This window comes from Alexandromys fortis, unplaced genomic scaffold (assembly GCF_014885135.2).
Source record: "Alexandromys fortis isolate MF-2015 unplaced genomic scaffold, M_Fortis_MF-2015_v1.1 scaffold_225, whole genome shotgun sequence".
In the NCBI taxonomy this organism is placed as follows: domain Eukaryota; kingdom Metazoa; phylum Chordata; class Mammalia; order Rodentia; family Cricetidae; genus Alexandromys; species Alexandromys fortis.
This window is the reverse complement of record NW_026068119.1, coordinates 1910627-1922291: the sequence shown is the minus strand read 5'-3', so window position 1 is coordinate 1922291 and position 11665 is coordinate 1910627. Positions and strand designations below refer to the sequence as shown.

General features: G+C 36.6%; 1 pseudogene; it reads left to right on the top strand.

The window, feature by feature from the left end:
* The first annotated feature begins 11061 nt into the window (after window positions 1–11061).
* Window positions 11062–11663, top strand: LOC126490232 (ribosomal RNA-processing protein 7 homolog A-like; annotated as a pseudogene).
* Window positions 11664–11665: the final 2 nt, after the last annotated feature.

Below are 11665 nucleotides of genomic sequence, written 5' to 3'. Positions count from 1 at the left end.
TGACTGTGAGATTCCACATGTGTGTTGTAGCTATTTTTAGAATGTGTCCTTTTATTGTAGCAAAGAAAGATACCAGTAAGATACCAATCAGGTACTCTAAAGTATACTAATATGATATTACATACTTTGCATAAATAGAGCCATCAGTATCTGAAAGCCAAAGAGAGGACACAATTTATTAAAGGTATATGATTCTCATGTTGAAAACCACAGAAATCTCACTACTTCATTTTTAGCCCAAGCCTCTATGTAAAAAGTTGAATCTGTGAAGCATAAAACTTCCAACATTATGATTTCCAATCAAGAATTGTAATTCTTTCACCAGGTGAGTAGTTAATTACAACTATTGTCTTCACTGAAAATTCTTCTTCAAGCTAAATTGATTTGTTTTTTTTTAAAAAAAAAAAAAAAAACTACTGTGGCACACTGTATCATATGAGGAACACTGCAAGTGTGGGGACCAGTTGAAACATAGTCATTTAGCACATTTTCCAAGGTGGATATTGCACATCTGAGAAAAATGGAAGAGAAATCTTTGATTCTGGATCTAGCCATACACAGGCTAATCTCAGCACAGCTTTATCACTTTTACAGTCAAATAAATTAAGTGGGGATGGGGGTGAGAAAAGAAGAAGTAAAATATTAACAAAAAACAGCATTTCATAGTTTTCTACTCTCTTAAAATTTTCTCTAGGCTTTGTCATCTTTATTTATATCCTTTGGTAATCTCAGCCATTCTGTGGTTTAAAAGACCATCTGTAAGCCAGTAAGCCCTGGACTGGTGTGTCCAGCTCATTTATTACCCATGGACTCAAGACTTTTTTTTACTTTACATACCAACCACAGTTTCCCCTCCCTCTTCTCCTCCAGTCCCCTCCCCCCACCTCCTTTCTACTGTCCCCCATCTACTCTTCTGACTCCATTCAGAAGGGGTAAGGTCTCCCAAGGGAGGCAACAAAGCATGGAATATCAAGTTGCGGCGAACCAAGCTGCTACCCCTTGCGTAAAGGCTGGGTAAGGCGTCCCACCATAGGGATTAGGTTTTAAAGAGCTAGCTCATGCTTCAGGGACAGGTTCTGGCCCCATTGCTAGGAGCCCCACAAAGACCAAGCTACCTGTCACCCACATGCAGAGGATCTAGTTCGGTCCCATGCTAACTCCCTTGCTGTTAGTCCAGAGTCCATGAGCTCCCACAAGCTCAGGTCAGCTGTCTCTGTGGGTTTGTTTCCCTGTCATGATCTTGAACCTCCTTGCTCATGAACCTTGATAGTGGGGGCCATTATGGTGTTAGGGAGAAACCTAGTGCCAGGGAAACTGCCAGGAACCCACAAGGTAAGACTCCTAGCAATAGTGGAGACGGTGTCAGAATTGCCCTTCCCCTGTAATCAGATTAGTAACTACCCTAATTTTCATCATAGAGCTTTTGTTCAGTAACTGATGGAATCAGATGCAGAGATCCACAGCCAAGCACTAGGCTGAGCTCGAGGAGTCCAGCTGAAGTGTGGGAGGAGGAATTCATGAGCATGGGACCGAACTAGGGTCCTTTTTACCTAGCTTCTCTGGAGCTGGAAATTGTAGCCTGGTTATCTTTGCTTTATATCTAGTATCCACTTATGAGTGAGTACATACCGTGTTTGTCTTTCTGGGTCGGGGTTACCTCAATTAGGATGGGTTTTTTTTCTAGTTCTATCCATTTGCCTGCAAATTTTATGATGCCATTATTTTTTTTCCACTGAGTAATACTCCACTGTGTAGATGTACCACATTTTCTTTATCCATTATTTGATTGAGGGGCATCTAGCTTGTTTCCCATTTCTGATATTATAAATAAAGCTGCAATGAACATAGTTGAGCAAGTGTCCTGGTATATTAGAGCATCCTTTGGGTATATGCCCAGAACAGTATCGTTGAGTCTTGAGGTAGATTGGTTCCCAAGTTTCTGAGAAACTGCAATACTGATTTTCAAAGTGGCTGCACAAGTTTGCACTCCCACTAAGAGTGTAGAGTGTTCCCCTAACTCCCACATCTGCTCCAGCATAGACTGTCATTAGCATTTTTGATCTTAGTCATTCTGACAGGTGTAAGAGTCATTTTGATTTGCATTTCCCTAACAGCTAAGGATTGAACATTTCTTTATGTGTATCTCAGCCATTTAAGATTCTTCTGTTGAGAATTCTCTGTTTAAATCTGTATCCCATTTTTAATGGGATTATTTGGTATTTTGATGTCTAGTTTCTTGAGTTGTTTATATATTTTGAATATCAATTCAAAGTCCAATGTGGGGTTGGTGAAGATCTTTTCCCATTCTATAGGCTGCCATTTTGTCATATTGACAATGACATTTGCCTTACAGAAGCTTTTCAGGAAGTCCCACTTATTATTTATCTCTGGGTCTATGCTGTTGGTGTTATACTCAGGAAGTAGTCTCCTGTACCAATGCCTTCAAGGCTACTTCTCACATTCTCTTTTATCGTAGCTTCAGTGAAACTGTATTTATGTTAAGGCCTTTGATCTACTTGGACTTAAGTTTTGTGCAGGGCAAAAAAGATATGGATTTATTTGTATTCTTCTACATGCTGCTATCCAGTTATGTCAGCACCATTTGTTGAAGATAATTTCTTTTATTCATTGTATATTTTTGGCTTCTTTGTCAAAAATCAGGTGTTCATAGTTGGGTGGATTATGTCAGGGTCTTCAACTCAAATTGATCCACGTATGTTTTTATGCCAATACCAAACCGTTTTTATTACTATAGCTCTATAGTAGGGCTTGAAACCAGGGATGGTGTTAGCTCCAGAAGATCCTGTAATGTACAGGATTGTTTTAGCTATGGTGGGATTTTCATTTTTCCATATGAAGTTGAGTATTGTTCTTTTGAGATCTGTGAAGAATTGTGTTAGGATGTTATGGGGATTGCATTTAATCTGTAGATTGCTTTTGATAAGATTGCCATTTTTACTATGTTAATCCTACTGATCTCTTTCCTAATTTCTTTCTTCAAATGCTTAAAATTCTTGTCATATAGTGTAGCAGGCTTAACAAAAATCCAGACATGCACATTGGGGTTCAACCTGAAGGTCAGAAACAACAGCCACTGGCTCTTACCTCTCTCTCAGTCTGAAATGGTGATCCTGCTTCCAGGAATCTCAGAATGAGACTGTAACTATGACATGTCTCTTCCCATTTTGTATTCCTCTCTAGTGCTGGGATTAAAAGCATGCACCACCACTGCCCAGCCTCTATGGCTTACTAGTGTGACTGCTGGGATTAAAGGTGTGCACCAACACTGCCAAGCCTGTATGGCTGACTAGTGTGGCTGCTATGCAGTGAATTTCAGGCAAGCTTTATTCATTAAAATACAAATAATATACCACTATATTTCCCCTTTTTGTCTAAAATAAAAAGAAAGGCTGTAACTAATATAAGAAAAGTGTGTGTGTGTGTATGTGCAATAACTATATACAATATATACAAGCAGTAAATACATCAACAATATCTAGTCCATTTGCACAAAGTCCTTTCAATGGTCTGCAGAAGAATCAGTAAAAATGAATTCCATCCCATCATCTTTGCAACCTCATTTCTTACAGCTTATCACTTGTTCCTTTCACAGTAGGTATAGTTTCCTTTCTTGTTCTTTATTTTAAATTATTTTTTCATTCATAATTATGTATATACATGTGAGTCTATACATGGGTGTGTGTTCTGTTCCTCAGCAGCCAGAAGAGGTGGACAGGTTACCTGGAGCTGGAGTTACAGGTAGTTGTGATCAACATGATATGGGGACTGAACTCATTTCCTCTACAAGAGCAGTATGTACCCTTAATCATTAAGCCATCTCTCCAGCCCCTTCTATTTTGTTCTTCAAACATGCCAAGAGTATTTCTAACTCAGGGCTTTTGTGCTTTGTCTCCACGTGTTTGTAATTCTTTTCTGAGATAGTTACATGGATTGCTTTTCACATCCATCAAGTTATCAGACCAGCAGCTTCCAAAATCTTTGAATAGCTTACCGATAGTAGGGAACACATCCATCCATCTGGATATCATTGCTGACCGACAGCCCAGAATCCTGCTCTTTAGCCTTACCTATGGAACAACTAAGATTCTGGGATACAAAAATGGGAAAAAAAACTAAAACAGCAGTTCTCAATCTGTGGTTGTAACCCCTTTGGGGGTCAAACAACTCTTTCACAGGGGTTGCCTAAGACCATCTGAAAACACATATTTGCATTATGATTCAAAACAGTAGAGAAATTACAGTTATGAAGAAGTAATGAAAATAGTTTTATGGTTGGGGAGTACCACAGCATGAGGAACTGTATTAAAAAGTCACAGCATTAGGAATATTAAGAACCACTGACCTACAAGGAGATCACGGAAACCCTAGACAGTAGTGCTGTCATAGCCCAGCAGTGGGTTTAGGGAAAGAAATGAAACAAATTGTTCTTAGAGGATTTGTTGATAGAATGACTTCTGATTAACTAAGCTTTTCAGGAAATTGTATGGAAAGGCAATAATCTTCCTTTGCTCTTCAAAATCTCTCCTTCACAGACAATCTAATCCCTTCATGACTTCAATTGTTCTCTTCTTTGCAAAGTAAGTCACCCCATTATTTTGAACATCAAGCAAAGGCAGTCAATTTGCTTAAGACATACAGACATAAATTTCTCAAACTCAGACCATTTTCCTCCGTCTTCACTGTTATCACCATTGTCCAAGCCATTACTAACTCTAATTGGAACTAATTCAATATCTTACCCTTCTCCCTATTTCTGCTCATTCACACATCCATGACACATTCCCAAAATATGTAGTTATTTTATCATACCATGTCTGATTAAGTCATTCTCCACCCAAATCACACTCTACTCATGACTACAAGGTTCTCCATCATGTCCAGTTGTGAGTTCTATAAAAATAGTAATATTACTTTCTTCACTAAAGTTTCTCCAATTTATAGAGCAGATATATTGATGAATAATCAGTAAAAATTTATATGATTTTCTCATGCTACTTCAATCCAATAAACTTAAGTCTTCCAGAAAACATACACAAAATTCTGATCTGTAGCCTCTGGAATTATCTGATTACAAGATCTAGTTGTGACTGTCTCCCACAAGGCCTAATTTAAAATTCTGTAACAACTTTAGGCAATCAACCATGGTGCACTACTAGTTTATCAATATAGGCCATTGTTTTTCTTCTTCCTTTTCTTGACTCCTGTCATCAACTTCAGTTAATTATCAATTCCTAAAGAGAATGTTAATTTTTTATTTCATTTGAGGTTTTTAAATTTACTCTTCCAAATGTTGTTTAACAAATGCTGTTTAACAAAAGATTAAGAGTATGGATTTTTTTTAAATAAGACAAACATAGATTCAAATTCTTACTCTACCAGAAATTAAGAGTAAATCCATATCTATGAGCCCTACTTTATACATGTATAAAACTGAATGGTGATATTCAACTCATCAGGTTTTTGTAAGGATGAAATGAGACAATCCATAAAGAAGCACTTGAACATAATTGTCCTAAAATGATGGGTTTATATTTATATATAAACAAATCTCTTGCACATATGGTATCATATAACACACTGCTGTTAATTTTTTCTTATACAGTGTATTTTTTATAACTACATGAGGGCAGAAACTATGTCCATCTACGATAATTACTATATAACTACAGTCAATCAGTGCATGTACATATTTATTGAATGTAATCAAAAGAAAAGGTAGTTAAAACATGGCAGAGCAGAGACTCAAGAAAACTGGGTCTTTGACAATATAGTTGAATCATAGATTTCCCTACACTGGAGCCAGCCTGTATTAAGATTCTTCGAAACATTAGATAATAAATCTTTTTGATTTATGCCTTTCTCCCACTTTTATAGTTGAAAATCTCCTAACTGGTACAATAACATTCACTGCATGAGCATGTGATATTTTATTTAATCAAGTCTCATTAAATATATGCATTGTGTATTTGACTAATTATGCCAAGTTAAAATTCTTAGAAATGAAATTTGTGAATCAAATATTATACTTACCTAAATTTTTTATAATTCATTAAATTATTCTCTAGAAATATTTTACTGAACATTCACGAATCGTGTATGGTAATATCTATATTGGGTATTAGGTATATTAGGTATTACTGTAATTTTTAACTCTTTGCAGACTTGGGAGGTTAATAATAAACCAACATTTTAGTTTTTAGTGAGAGATGTATGACATAGTCTCTCTTTGTAGCCCAAGCTGCCCTGAAGCACATTATATAATACAGACTGACCTAAAGCTCATGGAAACTCTCCTGCCTCACACCAATATTTTTAAATGTGCATATCTTTGATTATTGAATTTCTGTGCTTCAAGTTAAAAGTAGTTCCAAATAATAGTGATGACCTTTTTTCTTATGAGTAAAACCACCTTATACATGAAAATTTCTTCTCTGATCTTCATATGTGTCAAAAAATTCATAATTAAAAAACATTCTGGTGTTTGGTAATACAGAAGTCTCTACGATTTAGCAATAAAATCTATTATCTGAAAGAAACTGGAATCAACCTGTCTCAGAATTGATTAACCAAATAGTTGGAAGACATGCTGGAAGAATTACTTTCCACTGAATACAAGTTTCTATCAGTTAATTTTAAGGATTTTGTAAATATTTGTTGTTGCTTTTTTCTAATTGTGTGTTTGTGTGTATACATATGTACATTCATATCTACATTTGTGCCAGTGCCCATGGAATCCAAGAGAGGACGTTGGATACCCTGGAGCTGAACTTAAGTGCTGTTGTGAATCACCTGATATGGGTTGGGGGGACTGAACTCCAATCCTCTAAAAGCAGCAGTGCTCTTAATCAGTGAGCCATCTCTCTAGCCTCTCCCCCATGTGCCTTGGGTTTTATATCATGTAATTTACATAATAGTTCTTACACAGTATGTTGTCTTGATATTTTGTAGCAATAATGTTAAGTGCAGATAGGCCTAACCTAGAAAACATCTCCATCTAAAAGATGGAGATGGATTTTAAATTTTAGATTTCGTCAGGAATCACCATGTCTAGCCATTGATCTATATTTCTACTCCTAAAATAATGCTACATTCTTTTAGCTTGGGTAACTCAATCACATTTTTCAAATTACTTTTTGTCTCCTCAAATTTGTCTTTGATACGTTTATGCAGAATTTTAGAACTTGAACACAGATGTTTCAACTTTTTGCTGAGACAGGGTTGGAATTTGATTGAAATCTGTTTTCACTCAACAAAGAAAGATGGTAGGCACACTCATCTTTGCAAACTTTACATAATATATCAATCATTTAATGCTTTGTTCCTGTTAGTAACTGTTTTTTGTTTTCTCATTTTTAGTCATTTTCTTTTTATTCCAAGGGTTTTTTTAAGTTCTAAATGGATTGTGTCATTGTACTGGTTTTAATTGTTCTAACATCGCTTCTAGCATGTAGGAAATCTGTGGATTTGTTTATATTTAAAGCATATAAAAATATTTATTAAACTCTATTATTCAAATAATTTTCCAATGGGTTGTCTACTTTTTAGACAGACACCATAATCCATGTTTTCTTCTTCTAGTGTCTACATTTCATTTTTTCTTATTACAATGATTAAAATTGAATTAACATGGTAACAGCAGTAACAGTAAATGTCTTTTTCCTGCTTCTAGCATTTTAACCTTATTTTATTATGCTACATAATTTTAGCATATATTTTTTTACATATTCTACTAAGTATTTAGAGGAAGACTTTATGTTTAGGTTTTCAATTGTCTTTCTGGTATTCATTGAGAGAATCAAATGGCTTTCAGTCATTAACCTGTTGATGTAATTATTTCAGTAAAGTTGTTTTCCAGGCATTAGTGTTGCACACCTTGAAAGGCAAGGGTAGATGAATACCTGTGAGTTCAAGGCCGGCCTGTTCTACAGAGCAAGTTCCAGGACAACCAAGTCTATATACAGAGAAACCCTGTCTTGAAAAACCAAACAACAAAACATTTTTTCATATACTTAGACTAAACACTTTTTTTTTTTAAAATTTTCGAGACAGGGTTTCTCTGTAGCTTTTGGTTCCTGTCCTGGAACTAGTGGTGGCACACGCCTTTAATCCCAGTACTCGGGAGGCAGAGACTAAACACTTCTTAAGAAGTCATAGTTTGTTTTTAAAATACTGCCTGATGTTTATTGACTATCATTTAGGTTATTTATATTTGTACTCATGTTTTTGACTGGTTTCTAACAGTATTTCCAGCTATGTAGTCCATGGTGCTAAGAGAAATCTGGTGGTAGGAGGCATGTACACTAAATAAATTTGAAAAACCATAGATTAAAGAGTTAATAATATTCTGTAGGACTACACTATTATAGATTTGAACTACCCATCTGGTGTCAATGGACCATCTTCTCAATCTCTGTGACAATAGCTGTATTTTTATGGAATATCAGTTTTCAATAAGATATTTTGTTTTCCAAATATATTCATTGCTCTTCCCTGAAGTAGGATTACCTCTCCCATGAGGCAGGCTTCACTGTGGGCTGACAGTTCCCAAGCTAAATGGTTTTCTAGCAACAACATGAATTCTGAAGTTAACAAACAGCAACGACACTCTTGGCTTGGAGTGGGCATGTGGCCACTAGGATTGGGAATGACTACAAGAACATTATGTAGACTGTCAATGCATATATTCTCATGGGTAAACTTTAGTAATATGTATCATCCTTGAAGATAACATATTTCAGGTGAATTTTTACATGTGGTATATAGTTATACATTGTGTAATTAAGAAAAACTGTATGAGTAGATAGAAATTCATTCATATTCATTTGTGCTTTTATTATTCAACATTGTTAAATGTTTACTTACTTTTAATTAATAATTTCAAAGAATCAGCTCTTGATCTTAACAGTTTTGCTATTTCTGAATTATATTTGTTATTTACATAACTCATTATTTGACTTTTCATGTGAGTATGTCTGTGGTTATTCACATGAAAAGTACTTTTTACTATACTCCATACATTTAAATATAATGGATTCATATTATGCAATTATGTGATTATGATCCTTATTTAAATCTTCAAGATCCTTTGTGGGTTATAATTCCAATGTCATTTAAACTTTCAAAGTCACTTAGCTCTTTCCTGTGCTGATTTATCATCATGTGGCCAGTCTGGGAACTGGGCAGGATCTTTTGGTTTAGTTAGAATTAAAAAATGGAGTTAAGCTTTTATACTGCAGACAGGAGTCTGAGAGTTCAAAATAGACACTATGGGGTCACTTTCCAGACTTTATTTCCACGTTACTTTCTCTGGTAGTCTCCATTCTCCTTAGACACCCTTTGGGAACTCCAGGGAAAAATATCCAGAGTTTTAGTTATCTGGCTTTGCCATGATGTCAGGTTCACAGCAAGGTTTCTAGGTATTGGGGATTATCTTGCACTTTCCTGATGTTTCACTGATATTTTCTGCTGTGGGATAATGCTTTTGTACACTGTAAAGATTTGTCATTCATATTGGTTTAATAAAATACTGATTGGCCAGTAGCCAGTTAGGAATTATAGGTAGGGAAACCAGACTAGGAGAATTCTGGGAAGAGAAAAAGCAGTTACCAGCCAGACAGAGGAAACAAGATGAGAATGCCTCACTGAGTAAGGTACCAAGCCATATGGCTAAACATAGATAAGCATTATCAGTTAATTTAAGTTGTAAGAGCCAGTTAATAACAAGCCTGAGCTAATAGGCCACACAGTTTATAATTAATATAAACCTCTGCATGTTCCTTTGGTACTAGATGGCTGTGGAATCAGGCAGGACAGAAACTTCCGTCTACAATTTTCCTTTCAGTGACTGAAATACTTGGTCTGTAATAAGTCTTTCTCTGTCCCCTCAGCCAGTTCCAAATGAAAACATGGAGACTTGTTAATTATGAAAGTTTGGCTATTTGCTTAAGCTTTTCCCATTAGCTCTTATAACTTGAATTAATCCATATTTTTTATGAATTTATGTTCTACTAAATGGCTTGTGGCTGTTACCTCTTCTCTCACATGCCATGTTTGTTCTGTGTCTCCTGGTGTCTTTACCACATGCCTAAATTCATCCTCCTCTTCCTCTCTCTCTCTGGAAATGTTGTTTATATATCCTGCCTAGCTATTGGTCATTCAGCTTTTTATTAAACCAATCAGAAGACACCTTGGCAAAGATACATCTTTACAGTGTAAACAAATGTTCTGCACTATTGCTCCATACATTTTGTCTACACTCAGTGAGAGACAGTGAAATTTTCTCTAGCATGCCTACACATTAAAATCAACTCAATTTTTGACAGAGGTTAGCAACATAAATGCAGACAGAATAGTATTTTTAGTATTAATTTATATTATTCTGAAAATTTTATATTTATAGATCTAAATGTAACATATATAAAAGAGAATTTTCATTATTGGAAGTTGTGGTATACATTGAACACCAAAATTGGAAGTTGTTTGGCTTAAAATTTCTAAGATATTTGATGAAATATTCAGCTACTCCTGGAAGAAAATAATACTACGTAATTTTTATAAATTATGGTGATTTGAATAAGCATGGCCCCCAAAGACTCATATTTGATTGCTTAGGGAGTGGCATTAGGAGGTATGGCTTTGCTAGAGGAAGTGTGTCACTGGGGGTGGGCTTTGGGGTTTCAAATCCCCAAGCCAGGTCCAGTGCTTCCTGCTGCCTGCCTATGATCCAGATGGAGAACTCTCAGCTCCTTCTCCAGCAACATTCCTGCCTGTATGCTTCCATTCTTCCTGCCATGATGACAATGGACTAAGCCTCTAAACCTATAAGCCAGGACCAATTAAATGTTTTCCTTTATAAGAGTTATCATGGTAATGGTGTCTTATCACAATAGAAGCCCTAATAAGAACATTCAAGACTCAAAATCAAGTATTCCAGCCAGAAATTTACTCTCCTATTGCCCACATTTTCTTTGCTGATACTTGTTTTGTCTAAGGATATTTTTAATACATGGGGCTGAAAGTTGGGTATAGTGGTACATGCCTTTAATCCCAGAACACAAAAGGCAGAGACAGTTGGATCTTTTGAGTTTGAGGCCAACCTGATCTAAATAGAGAATTTCAGCCCTGCGCTTCCGGGTCTGCAAGATGGTGGCTCGCAAGAAGAAAGCCCGAGCGGGCAGCCACGAGGGGAGCATACCAAGCCCACCGGGTTATTCAGCTGTTCCAGTCAAGTTCTCAGAGAAGCAGCAGGCTTCTCATTACCTGTACGTGAGACAGCACAGAGTTCGCCAAGACACCCAGTCCACGTGGCCTGCCAATAGGACCCTTTTTATCCTCAATGTGCCCCCGTAACTGCACGATGGAGTGCCTGTCTCGACTCCTGGCCTCCTGTGGCACCATCAAGACAGTGGAGTTGCAGGAGAAGCCTGACCTTGCTGAGAGCCCTAAGGAGCCAACATCGAAGTTTTTTTCACCCCAAGCCAGTTCCGGGCTTTCAGGTAGCTTATGTGGTGTTCCAGAAGCCAAGTGGAGTGTCAGCTGCCTTGAATCTGAAGGGCCCATTGCTGGTTTCTACAGAGAGCCACCCAGTGAAGAGCGGGATTCACAAGTGGATCAATGACTACGAAGATTCAGTGCTTGACCCTGA